At 39.1% G+C, this 14,493-nt stretch overlaps 1 protein-coding gene across 2 annotated transcripts in view; it reads right to left on the bottom strand.

Annotated features, from left to right (window-relative positions):
• Nucleotides 1–4,135: 4,135 nt before the first annotated feature.
• Nucleotides 4,136–14,493, bottom strand: part of mks1.L (Meckel syndrome, type 1 L homeolog) — a 34,319-nt gene continuing 23,961 nt past the window's right edge. The window contains exon 19 of one of the 2 annotated variants that reach the window (XM_041580748.1): nucleotides 4,136–4,268. The gene's annotated coding sequence lies outside the window, so the exon portion shown is untranslated. Of the gene's footprint in view, nucleotides 4,269–12,091; nucleotides 12,444–14,493 lie in introns of those variants that run through there. The other variant, XM_041580750.1, reaches the window with a different exon arrangement.

Here is a 14,493-nt window from a genome sequence, read left to right as displayed (position 1 = left end):
AAGGCATCACGTGCAGCTTTGCATAGTATTGCTTTCTGCCGCTATATGTGTATATATAGGGTCCAAATTACCCTAGCAACCATGCATTTATTTGAATAAGAGGCTGGCATATGAATAGGAGAGGCCTGAATAGAAAGATGAGTAATAAAAAAGTAGCAATAACAATAAATTTGTAGCTTTACAGACCATTTGCTTTTTAGACGGGGATAGTGACCCCAATTTGAAACCTGGAAAGAGGTAGAAGAAGAAGAAGGTCAATAATTAAAAATCTATAAAAAAAAAAATAGTGAAGGCCAAATAAAAAGTTGCTTAGAATTGGCCATTCTATAACTTACTAAAAGTTAACAGAAAGGTGGTCCATACCTTTGAGTTTTTGACTTGAATATATATAATACATAATGGGGCTGATTGTCTAGTGTTAGAGTTTTTTTTTTTACCTCTTATGAACTCGAAATTCAAATGGTATCTTACTTAGGATTAAACACGAATGTGAAAAACTAGATTCTGCGTGTTTTCGAGACCCGAAAACTCGAAATCGATAGAGTTTTCTGCAAAAAAAGACTTTGAATCATTCAAGCTTTTGGACAAAACCCTCCACAAAAAAACTCAAACATCAAGCAGGCTGTTAATCTTTTCAAATGGTTCAAGGGACCTCTACCATTGACTCCTACAGAACCTTGATAGGTTTTAGATGGTGTATTGTCAGATTTGAGCTATTCCCAGGGTCTTGGTAACCTGAAAATGTGAGTTTTTGTAGAAAAAACATCTTGAATCTTAATAAATTTGCCCCTAAATATACCTATGTTTATTGATCTGGGTAAGCATTCTGTAGTCGGATAGGTGGGTCACTGGCTATTCACTGGATTAGACATGACTGCTGTGTGACACATTATATTGTGGTGGAATTGTTTGTCAATAACTATTCAATTAGCCCTTTCACTTGTTTATTCGTGTGCTATTCTGTCAAATATACCTGAAGTTGTTGTGCAGCAGTGCAGTGTCCTCTGCCACTTATACACCCATACATAAAATCTAGCTCAATTCTTCTAACCCATGGGGTCAGGTACTTGAAACTTGCCCTCATAATGCCTACTGATATGCTAGTCAGCTAGTGATATGCTAGTGATATGCTTTTCAATTGCTCTAGTTTCCAAATGTGCATCAGGGTAATGGGTAATTAAAACTTTTAATCACCAGGTTTATGCCTTTTATCTTGCTTCCACCCTCTATATGTGGTAGGCTAGTAAGTCATGGTTGGAGGAGAACTGACTAATGTTACATAGTTTTAATGGTACCAGTAGTCAGCACCAGCAGTGCAGAGAATTGCAATGAACAGACAGATGCTGCTTTCCATAGCAATCCTAATTTACAATTCACCTTCAAAATAATTTAACATATGTCATTTATGTATAGTATGCTGGAAATAAAATGAATATCAGATTACTAATTATTAGAAATACATTTATATCCAAATGATACAGATGATATATTTATAGGGACTTTAACAGACAATCTGGCAAAATAATTAATATAGGAGAGAGAATTTCCCTAGCCAAAGTGGTTGCCAAGGTTCAGTTTACCCTAGCAACCAGGCTGAATGACAAACTGTAAGACAAATAGGAGAGACCTTGACTAAAGAGCTAAGTGATGAAAAGTAAAAATAATAATAATAAGATTGCAGCCACACAGAGCAACATTATTTGCAAATTGGGGGGGACATTTTAAAGTGCAAGCTGGAAAAAGACAGAAGGCAAATAATTAGAAAGGTGGCTAAGAATAGGCCATTCTATTATATATTAAAAAAAAAAGCTGACTAAATGTTGATGCCTCAGTCCTCTATTAATAAATTTGGCAAGATAAATGGCTTGCAAAATACTTATTTTTACTTTTTTTGAGTTGTGTTTTTAAGCACTGTTTCGCCAATATTATTTTCTTAATAAAACGGTTTATTTAAAGCTTATTAGTACAAATGAGTAAAATGTGCCCTCTCTTTTACAAACATTTTTTTTGGCTTTTGGGAGAGTGAGTTGGGTTGTGTGGAATGTCTCATGAATTCTTTCAGCAGATTTGGTTCCATTTTGTCAGAATTGAAGTTAGCAATGTGTCATCTTTGTAAGGCACTTAATATAAAATTGGAGGGATATTGCTGTTCTCCCTGTGTCTGCGTCGGTTTCCTCTGGTTTTCCCCCACTCTCCGAAAAACGGACAAGCACCTTAATTGGCCTGTATGTTTTTGGAATGTGATGTGAATCTCTTTAAAGTGCTTTGGATGATGTTGAAGCTATTACAATAAATATATTACAGTAATAATAGTGTTGTTTAGTGATGGGCGAATTTATTCAACAGGCGCAAATTCACAGCGAATTCCAGCGTATCGCCGCCGGCGAATAAATGCGCAAAACTGCAGCGAAAATTAGGTTAGGGAATGACATCAAATATAACATTCCATTTGAGACCAGCATGTACCAATGGTGGGTAGGATTTTTTATTTTATCAGTTGTGTTTAATCTCTATCTTTCTAGCCTACAATTGGATCAAAGGCCAATAAAGTCAGTTAAAATTAGCTGCATTTGCAAACAATAGTGCAACTTTTTCTTACAACACCAGACTGCGAAGCCTGTGATTGACCAAACCAAGTTAATGTCACATATGAAAGCAATCTCAGATGAGCCTCAAGCTGCAAATAATGAAAGCAACCTCAGAAGAGCCTCAAGCTGAAAATCAAAATTTTCATGCTCAAGAAGGAATATTATTTCTTAAAATCTAAATATTTATTATGCCAACTGTCAAGTTGTAGTGAAATGAATGACTATCCCTTGGATGGCATTGAGTGATTTGTAAGACTCTAGACTTCACTTGTTGCTTTTTCTTTTGGACACTGCATTAATGATTTTCTAATGTCTTCTCAAAATAAGACTTTGGGCCAGATTCAATTCAGTGAGAAAAATGTTATCTCCTGGTTTATTCAATTTGAGGAGCAGATACTTTTCTCCAAATTTAGTTCCAGTTTTTTCTCATAGACTTCAATAGAGTTTTCAAGTGATAAATCATGAGATATGCTTTTCTGTATTGAATTGCATCTCAAATTATATCTCTTTCATGACTTTTCACATCATAAACCGCTTTCTTACTATATCTCACTTCTCCTGTGACAGGTATAACTTCCATGCCTACAACTGTGGAAGTATTTATCAAGGACATATTTCAACTCCATGGGGTGCCGCTTGAATTTATCTTTGATCAGAGGAGGCAATTTGATTTCAAAATGTTGGTGATTCCATCGCTTTCCACCCCAGACAATGGCTAGAAGGAGATAGAGATCTAGGCCTTCCAGCAGTACATTTGCCATTTACCAGCAAGATGGCTGGAGTTCACTTTTTCCCATGGCGATTTCCTCCTATATCAACAACTTTTGTTTCTAACTATGACCATGATGATATCCAATTGCTGAATTATCAGGTGTTGTAGTTGCTGTTGCTCATGATAGATTCACATCTCTAGCCAACAACAACAACAAAGTCTTACAACAAACTGTATTCCAGACTATTCTATATTATAGAATTAGATTTTCGCTTAACAGTAATTTCTTCTCTGCCTGAAATTTCTGCCTCACCAATATTTTTTACGGTTCAGAACATTCTCAGAATGAAATATAATGTCAGAATCGTGATCTTTTTAACAAGATCTTCTCTGGTGTCAAATGTAAGCATCCGGCAACTCTATTTGTATTACTAATTCATTTTTGTACTTCTTTATTACTCCTGTCACCTAAAATATTGAGTTTCATACATACATACTAGAGTACGGCATGTCCTTTTTGGCCTGGCAAGAAATGAAGGCTGAAACATACCAAGACGTTTATATATGTCAAATTCCTTTTAAGTGCTCTAATTATTGTAAGTCTCAGTTTTATTTTGCAACAGAAAGCAATTACTGCTGCACAGAGAGGGAATTCATTTGATTTTTAATTTCTGTAGCGTCACTTGGTTTGTTTCACTACAAGACTTTTTGGTGTAAACATCTCTTAGGGGATAAGAACTTAGGTTCACATAGAGCTTATGCACAAGGACTGGTGTGATATTTATTTAGATTCTTATTACAGATCTATTGGTTAATTATTTTCATATCTACATTATGTTTCCAAATTATCCACTTCTGTCAAATGTTTCTGGCAATTGAGGAGTTGTTTGCGGAAACTCCTCTTTTCCTCTTTTTCCTTGCTCGGGGGTGCCATGAAGTGAAGATGAATTCAAATTATATCCTCTGTCCTATAAAAGGACAAAAACCAGCTTAGCAACATAGCAACAGATTTTTTATATATTACATATTACATATTCTTCACAGGAACTTGAAAATGAGGTCCAATGTTGAAAAATGCACTTTGCAGTAATATAAATGCAAGTTATACACTAAGGGGATTATTTATTAAAGTCTGAATGGTAAAATCTCAAACTATTCTGTTTTTTCACTAGAAAACCTACATTTTTCATGGAAAAAAACCTCAAATTTTTCAAGATTATTATACCCTGATGCTGCAAAAAGCCCGAATCCGAAAATCCGCCATCTCAGACCTGTCGATTTCCTGTATAAGTCAATGGGAGAGGCACCTATCCCAAATTAAAGTTATCGGGGGTCTTTGGGTGTTTTCACCAGCAAATCTGACTTGAAAAAATCGAGCCAATAATTAGGGTTATTTTGTTAATAAATAAGATCAAATCAAGCAAGAGACTTTGGTGGTGGTTTTTTAAAATAAAATATGAGATTAATTCGGATTTTAGTAAATAAGACCCTAAATGACAATGTATAGGGTGTTTCCTTAATTCAAAATGATCTAGGGGTTTCTGTGGATAACAAGTCATCTAATTCCAGGCAGTTTCATTCTGCGGCTACTAAAGCAAATAAAGTTCTGTCTTGCACAATAAAGAGCAAATAAATCAAGGACTGAAAATATCCTTTTGCCTCTTTATAGGTCCCTGGTGAGGCCTCATCTGGAGTATGCAGTGCAGTTTTGGACTCCAGTCCTTAAAGGGGAAGGAAACCTTGTTGGCGCAAACCCCCCACCCCCCCTCCCGTTTGTTGCCCACCCTTCCTCCTCCCCCCTGGCCTACCCATCCCGCTGGGCATATGCCCCTAACTTGTTACTTACCCTTCTGCGCAGGTCCAGTCTACGGAGTTCACCGATGCCATCTTCTTCCACGCGATCTTCTCCCTGCTTTGAACGGCGCATGCGCAGTAGGATCATTTCGCCGGTACGATCTACTGCGCATGCGCATGACTTTTGGCGCATGCGCAGTAGATCCGTACCGGCGAAATGCTCCTACTGCGCATGCACCAAAACGCCGTTCACAGCAGGAAGAAGATCGCATGGAAGAAGATGTCGTCTGTGAACTCCCTGGACTGGACCTGCGCAGAAGGGTAAGTAACAAGTTAGGGGCATTTGCCCAGTGGGAGGGGTAGGCCAGGGGGGAGGAGGGAGGGTGGGCAACACACGGGAGGGGGGGGGGTTTTTGCGCCACCTAGGTTTCCTTCCCCTTTAAGAGGGATATAAATGAGCTGAAGAGAGTGCAGAGACGTGTAACTAAACTGGTTAAGTGGATGGAGAAATTGAACTATGAGGGTAGAATTTCATGGTTGGCGTTGTTTTCTCTGGAAAAAAGATGCTTGTGAGGGGACATGATTACACTTTTAGAGGACATTATAAACAAATAGCAGGGGCCTTTTTACCCATAAAGAGGATCCCTGTACCAGAGGCCAACCCTTTAGACTAGAAGAAAAGAACTTTAATTTGAAGCAACGTAGGGGGTTCTTCACAGTCAGGACAGTGAGGTTGTGGAATGCACTGCCGGGTGATGTTGTGATGCTGATTCAGTTAATGCCTTTAAGAATGGCTTGGATGATTTCTTGGATAGACAGAATATCAAACTCTATAGTTAGTATAGATATAGATATATATATATATATTTATATATATATATATATATATATATATATATATATACCATGTGAGTGTATGGAGGGGTCGGTGTGAGTGTGTGTGTGTATGTATGTAGCTGAGAATGATTTGGAGGGATTGGACTTGATGGTCTTTTTTCAACCCAATTTAACTATGTAACTATTCAACTAACTAATTCATGGAAAAATACCGATAATTTCTGACTCAGGTCGCTGTCTTCAACAAATGAAGAAGAAACAAAAGTCCACAAAGTGCAACACTCAAACCAGAGTTACATCACAAAAACCTGTGAAAATTGTGCACATGGCAGATTAGAGAATTGAAATTGAAGGGGGTGGCCACAAGTATACTCCAGTAATGGACATTAAAGCACCAATCTGAGTAAATACTTTTACAAGGAATAAATAGATTTGGATGTCATTCCTATAGCTTTCCTTTTTTTATCTTTTCATGTACATGATCTGTGATGCTGTATGCTGACATTGTTTTTACATTTTTCTCATGGCATGGCCCCCTGGGGGAAGTTGTAAGTTTAAATGAAAACCAACAAGATAACTTTGGGGGTAGGATAACATTAAACTTTATTATTTATAATAACTGAGGTACATATAATATCAAAAAAGACTTAAGCAGCCCAATGCACCTTGTTTCCCATCAGAACAAAAACTTCTAGCAGTTTCTTTAAAAATTGATTAACAAAATAAATGATTTGGAATTTTAACTCTAAACAGCAAAGCAGAAGAAAATGTGACAAGTTACCCGTTACCGCTGATGTTTCCCATATACAAAGTCATGTAGATGTGAATAAAGCCAGAAGGCAGCACTGAATCGCCTTACTCATACAAACGGTCCCTGAGATTGGAGAAATGTAACAGAAGCCAGACACTGTACTAACAACATAACTTTCCTTTCTGCAAGGAGGTTATCCAATGTCAATTAAAATTCACCTACTGAATATGTGGTTGCAGCGTTTTGTGGAAACACATTCCGCAATCTAATTACAAGTCTTGGCCAGTTTCTGACCTTGCCTTCTAGTGAACAGCAAGAATTACAGGCGTGACATCTAGAAATGTGCTACAAAAGAAAACACTGAATTACTCTAAGTGGCCTCACACGATGGCCCATTTTTCTAGACTCTCCCTGACACGCCGGTTTCTAAGCAGAGCTGCAATCCATCTGATTTCTGATTTCACTCACATAAAATTCTCCACTGAACAGAACCTTTTATTTTTCCTAGATATGGTGCCAATTCTGCAGTTCAGCTGCCTGGCTGAAAACATTTGCTTGTTTTAAAATTTAAAAGAAATTAATTGTCTCTCTGTAGCAGTCTTATATGCAGCACTTTGCCTTGGTGTTTCTTACTTCTATCTTTTATTACTTAGAACTAGCGATGGGTGAATTTGCGGTAAATATGTGCGATTCGCTGCCGGCGAATAAATTAGTAAAACGGGCGTGAAAATTCGCCGGCGTCAAAAACGGGCGCCAGCATCAAAAACGGGCGCCAGCGTCAAAAACGGGCTAAACGTGACACCAGTTCCGTTTCGCAATTTTTTTGCCGAAGTGAAACGGCGCAAATTCGCCCGTCACTACTTACAATGACTTTTTAAGGTGCCAGCTGTGTCTTCTGGTAATATCTACTAATGAATAAAGGTACCATTCTGGCAATATCTACTAATGAATAAAGGTACCATTCTGGCAATATCTACTAATGAATAAAGGTACCATTCTGGTAATATCTGCTAATGAATAAAGGTACCATTCTGGTAATATCTGCTAATGAATAAGGTACCATTTACAGTATGGTTCCCTTAAATATTTATACTTTATTATCATACCCCCTGTCTTAAATGGCACTTGTACAGTGTAAATTATCCTAGCTTGGCCAAACTTTCTTCATAGGTAATATTGTTAATAACCTGTATTAGTTTTGTCACTCCTTTCTCTTTCCCATGTCCTGTTTAAGAAATGGACACCCAAAATGCACTGTATAGTCTGGGTGGGAGCTTTGTAAGTGAAGAATTAATCCAGTTCTCAGGGCTAAAGAAAGTACCAGACCCTCTGGTTATTCCATTGAGCACTGAGTTCAGTTTGTACATTAGCTATCGCTCTCTTAAAAGGAGAACTAAAGCGTATCTAAAGACGTAAGCTATAAATGTTGTACATTATGTTTTGTGCTTCTGTACCAGCCACAGGAAACCACAGTCCTTTAGCAGTAAAGATCTGTGTCTCCAAAGATGCCCCAGTAGCTCCCCATCTTCTCTTCTGCTGATTCACTGCACATGATCTGTGCTGCTGTCACTTACTGAGCTTAGATTTGACATTTATTAATGGAAAAAATAGAAATCCGAATTTTAATATATTGGCCCCATAAATACTGACTTCTATAACACTCCATTATTGCCCTTTAAAGTTACAATGGTATTTTTATTTGAATATTTATTGTAATATATCACTAGCACAGACAACTTTTCGTCTGTTATTAATGCATCTCAATAGGATGGTGGGCAGGATATCCCCTTTGTAAAGCCCTAATCCCCTGCTTTCCGGCAGCTCACAGATTTTGTACTGGTCACAAAATATTTAGCGTGCCATGCACAAATGTTTGCTTTCAGCAGTATCGGCGGATTTGTGCTCTTTCAAAAGAAGCGACCTGGTTCAGTGACATCTGACAAAGCAAAAACTGACCGCTTAGACAGTCTTCTTAGTTTGCTGGGGTACTGAAAAGTTTTGTGGCAAACAAGAGAGAAAAATACTAAATCAGTTTAACAAACCCAAAACCCTCAGAAGATAATTAAGACAAAACGTTTTCTCGTCACTAGTGATGGATATTTACTGTCAATATTTGCTGTGGAACTATCCCATCATGGAAAATACTAGGGATGCACTGAATCCAGGATTTGATTCGGGATTCAGTCTTTTTTAGCAGGATTCGGATTCGGCTGAATCCTTCTGTCCAGCCAAACCAAATCCTAATTTGCATATTGGGGAAGGAAATCACGTGACTTTTTGTGACAAAACAAGGAAGTAAAAAATGTTTTCCCCTTCCCACCCCTAATTTGCATATGCAAATTAGGATTCGGATAGGTAATCTTTCGCAAAGGATTCAGGGGTTCGGCCGAATCCAAAATAGTAGATTCGGTGCATCCCTAGAAAATACCGTATATTTGTGCAGGCAGGTAGTAACGTGCTTACATATACAGGCATGGGATCTATTATCCAGAATTCTTGGGACCTGGGGTTTTCCCAAATAAAGGATCCTTTCATAATTTGGATCTTCATACCTTAAGTCTACTAGAAAATCATTTAAACATTAAGGGGCCCATTTACTTAGCTCGAGTGAAGGAATAGAGGGAAAAAAACTTTGAATTTAAAATTTCGGTTTTTTTGGCTACTTCTAAAAATCGAATGGGCTACTTCGAACTTCGACTACGACTTCGAATCTAACGATTCAAACTAAAAATTGTTCGACTATTCGACCATTCGAAAGTACTGTCACTTAAAAAAAAAACTTCGACCCCCTAGTTCGCCACCTAAAAGCTACCGAAGCCAATGTTAGCCTATGGGGAAGGTCCCCATAGGCTTTGCTATCTTTTTTAGCTTGAAGAAAAATCGTTCGATCGATGTATTAAAATCCTCTGAAGGATTTAATCCTTCGAACGAATTGCGGTAAATCCTTCGACTTCGATATTCGAAGTCGAAGGATTTCAATTCGGCAGTCGAATATCGAGGGTTAATTAACACTCGATATTTGACCTTAAGTAAATTTGCCCCTATAAATAAACTTAATAGGCTGGTTTTGTGTCCAATAAGGATTAATTATATCTTATTTGGGATCAAGTACAAGCTACTGTTTTATTATTATAGAGAAAAAGGAAATAATTTTTAAAAAGTTTGGATTATTTGGATAAAAATGAGTCTATGGAAGACGGCCTTTCCTTAATTTGGAACTTTTTGTAGAATGTTTTTTTTGGATAACAGATCCCATACCTGTTCTCTGAATAACCAATAATCAATCGCGAGATTATTCCTTCTTCTCAATCTTATGTTTGTTTTGCATCATAATCTGTAAACACATTAACTGATATCAAAAGCTGCTATCGGCTTCATGATTCATTTAGATATTCATATATAGGTTTATATATTTTGTTATACTGATAGTAATGAAGGTGTCTGAAGATTATAGGAGGTGCTGGGTCTCATCTACTAACAGCAGACAAAGTGAAATTTACAAACATCTGTGCAATGAAGCCATTTTCTACCTTGAAGTCAATGGCGTAACTAGAGTGAGCCAGGTTCCCCTGCTAAAAATCTTTGGAGGGGCCTGGAGCACTGCGACTACCACTATGGGCAAGGGCATGTTCTGTATAGCAGAGTTAGAAAAATTACAATACTGTGCATGCACCAGCCTGGGGGGGTTTAAAAAAGGCAGTGCTGGTGCCCTCTTTGGGTTTTTTTGGGTTCCCAGGTTAGTAATTTAAGTCACTGGGGTGTGCCTAAATACGGCACCTAACCAGTAATAATATGGCTTTTATTGTCCTTACATGCATTTTGTTAGCATATAATGCAGCACCTACTATTAGTATTCAAGCCTGCGATGTTCAGATAAAATTTCTTTCAATGTTTTGTTTCGCAGGTCTGGATTGACAATTAGGATATTCAGGCAAATGTCAGAGGGGCGAGTATAAATTTCTAGAGACAAGCAATTTCTACCGGACCTGTAGGAGCTGATTGTACCTCAACCTTCTGGAAATGCCAGGACTAGTTTTGAGTTTAAGGCCAAACGGGTGGTTTTGTCTGCACAAACAGCAGCCTGGGGTATTGTTCTACAGCAGGGGGTCCCCAACCTTTTTTTACCCGTGAGTCATATATAATAAATAATAAACAATAACTATAAAATAATGTTGGAGAGCAACACAAGCATGAAGAAAGTTCCTGGGGTGACAAATAAAGGCTATGATTGGGTATTGGCAGCTCCTATGTGGATTTGCAGCCAATAAGGGGCTCTGTTGGGCACTAGACATGGTTTTTATGCAACTAAACCTTACCTTTAAGGCAAGAATTCAAAAATAAGCACCTGCTTTGAAGCCACTGGGAGCAACAGGTTGCCCAGGATCACTGTTCTACTGCATATTAAGGTGACCACTTTTCTATGGTTCTGTTTGTTCTAGTGGGACCTCCCAAACAATTGGAACAGCAGGAAAAGGAGCCACTCCTATTCTTCAGACGACCCATATAAACGTTTCATTAGGACCGATAATCCATGATCCACCAGGACAGCAGGACTATTGGTCTGACCAGCCACTGATTAGCAGCACATGCCCACGTGGTCAGGCATTATAGTTGAAATTGGTTAAACTACCCAACCAAGTTTGGGCATGTACTGTATGGCCAACTTTATAGGAAAAATCTGCCTCCCAGAAAAACTTTTGAGTGACAAAGCTACCAATACTTTCTTATACATTTTAAAGGTGTTGCCTACCTTTACATTTACTTTTAGTATGATGTAGAGATTGATATTTTGAGATTATTTGCAATTTGAGTTCATGTTTTATTTGGGGTTTTTGAGTTATTTAGCTTTTTATTCAGCAGCTCTCCAGTTTGCAATTTCAGCACTGGGTCGAAATTATAAATAATAAAAAGTAGCAATAACGATACATTTGCAGCCTTACAGAGCATTTGTTTTTTTTAGATGGGGGTCAGTGACCCCCATTTGAAAGCTGAAAAACATCAGAAGAAGGCAAATAACTCAAAAACTATACAAAAGAAAAAATAAAGGCCAATTGAAAAGTTGCTTAAATTTTGCTGTTCTATAACATAGGAAAATTTAACTTCAAGGTGAACCACATCTGTTTTACCAGCTGGGAGAGATCTGCAACACAATGATAGCTTTCTCCCTTGGGGCTCAAATTTTAAAGCCACCTTCGGGGGCACATAGAAAGTAGGAACACCAGGAGAACTGTACAAAAAGGGCACCTAGGTCCCATACCTTTTTAGCAGTTCTCTCATACTGGCGCAGGGCAACTAGAATAATGAAAACAAATCTATGATCCAGATGAACTAATTTATAGAAAAAAAAACTGCTTGTAAAATGTTATACAAGAGAGGATTGGATCATGTCTTGCATAGTAGTAAATTGCTTGTGTTTATTCTGTGACTGTGCCCTTCTGCCCTTTTCCATGAGGCAATGTGTTGTCAGGGGGTGTAAATCCCCCTCTCTCTGAACCGTTTCATTCAGGATGCATAAGAAGAGCAGTCTGTGTTCGCAGGGCAGCCTGCGGCTTTTTGCTAGAGCTGGGACAGAAAAGCTTTTCATTGCACTGGCCACAATCCTCCAGCCAGTAAAATCACAGGCCTGGGGTTACCTGCCAACACAAACTGGGGAAGGGGGGTGAATGGAAGCAAGAAGGAGGGGAGGGAGGCAGAGGTGCTAGGATTTCACAGCTCTCTCTTCCCACAGGCGCCAGGAATCAGCAGCACCGACAATCTGTGCCTGGGGAGAGATAGAAAAGGAGTGTTAAAGTTTCAACCTGGGCTTGTAAGCAGAGCCTTGTCAGTGTCTGGCCAACAGCGCATGGAAAGAAGGAGGCAGAGGGCTATAGAGGGGGGAGACCAAATACTGTCTCTTGTTCTAGGATGAGCAGAAATACAGTGGCATGCAGGAAGGCCTCGAAGAGCTTTTCTATTAGGCATTCCTGCACGCTTTGGAATTCCTACTCCTACTAGTACAGTCTTAGCACTACACCAAATGGAGACATAGATCTGCTACTTTGCAGGGAGGAGAAATTGCAGTAGAGCCCTGTGTGTGCCACAGACCATGAAACCAAGCACAGCTGATGCTATAGTGGCCTCACTGAGCCAAAGTACCAACGGAGAGATTTCAGGTCTACACATCAGACTCTGCTGGACTCATGTATCCCATGCTTCCAGTGATCAAGAGGTTTGTGCCATGGGCACTTGTGTTACCTGAGTGACTAGATTTGCTGTCAGGGGCCTGGCTTCCATTACACCTTCTCTAGCTTGGAAATCCATGCCAGGGAGCCAGGGCACCAAATGTTAGCAACTGTCAACCCTGCTGCACCACATAGCAACTGTCCAACAGGTATGGGGTAAGGACACAGGTTCTGGGAGCCCAGTTAAAGGAGTTGGACATGTGCAGGGGAGCTATTGGTTAAAATCTGTGTCTTTGGTAGCCGAGGATGAGTAGAGTATAACAGTGCTTTATTAGCAGGTTCATGCAGCCATTACATGACAGAAAGCAACTCTAACACCACGAGCTGTATAGAAAGTATGCACAGTATAAGTCTTGAGCACAGTGACATCTACAGGCCATTTGTTTTAATCCCCTTTAAGAAAATGAAGCCCTCTCCATTCAGGAAAATTTTACACCCAGTGCCCAACAGATCATCACCCTGCTCTTAGTACTGCACTGGATCTGAGGGGAAAGCAGTGCCAAATTCCCACTGGGCCACTACTGTACTTTGCCAGTGCATTACAATGGGTCTGTCCAGGTTCTCATTGCCTCTACTAGAGCAGGGGTCAGCAACCTTTACTTTCAAAAGAGTCATTTTGCCCCCTCTTCCACTAAAGAAAAATAGTCTAGAGCCACAAAACATAACACAGCTAGCTCCGGATTGGTTCCTGTCCAACAGTACAGTGAGCTGAGAGCCGCCGGCTCCCCTGCACGGCCTGGGAATTCAGGGAGCAGGAAGAAGAAGGAAAAGGAGGGATTATTACAGTTGTTGCAGAAATATTCAATACATCAGCCTGCAACACTACTTTTTTAAGCACAATTCTTCTATATCTAAATAAGTTTAATGCACTGGTACGTTCTTATTTTTTACACAAAATGTCTCCTATAAAGGAAACCCATGTGGCCCCCCTTTAAGTCACTGACTAACTCAGAGTTAAAGAGATGGAAAGCAGGAAGTTGGATTCTGGCCATTATATTAGACATCCAGTCACTCCAGCTTTTATAGATTACATTTTTGGCTAACTATATTAGAAACATTTTTTATTTTGCAAAACCTATCTTTTTACCCAGTTTTTATTTTTACACTGACCTGTTCCTTTAAAGGAGAACTAAAGCTTAACTAAAGAAGACGGTTAGAAATGTTGTACATTATGTTTTGGGCTTCTGTACCAGCCCAAGGCAACCACAGCCCTTTAACAGTAAAGATATTTGTCTCCAAAGATGCCCCAGTAGCTCCCCATCTTCTTTTCTACTGATTCACTGCACATGCTCTGTGCTGCTGTCACTTACTGAGCTTAGGGACCATATAATGATCTGTACTTTTTTAAAGAGCAACTGTCACTCCAAAATAGTTTCCCTCAGTAAATAATATATTTTTTTTTAAATAATATGAGCCCAGAGTGCTCGACCACCTGCATAGAGAGGGAACTCCTGGTGCGGGCGGCCATATTGTCGTACTAACAATTGTGCCAGAGCTTCCACTACGTTTCACAACAAGAAGATGCAAAGAGGTATAGAGTTTTAGCTGAATCATCCATAATCAAGGCCCTATGATAATCTATATAAACTA

Source organism: Xenopus laevis, chromosome 2L (genome assembly GCF_017654675.1).
Source record: "Xenopus laevis strain J_2021 chromosome 2L, Xenopus_laevis_v10.1, whole genome shotgun sequence".
Classification (NCBI taxonomy): Eukaryota; Metazoa; Chordata; class Amphibia; order Anura; family Pipidae; genus Xenopus; species Xenopus laevis.
Note: the sequence above shows the minus strand (reverse complement) of the source record. Positions and strands in the feature narration are given on the sequence as shown.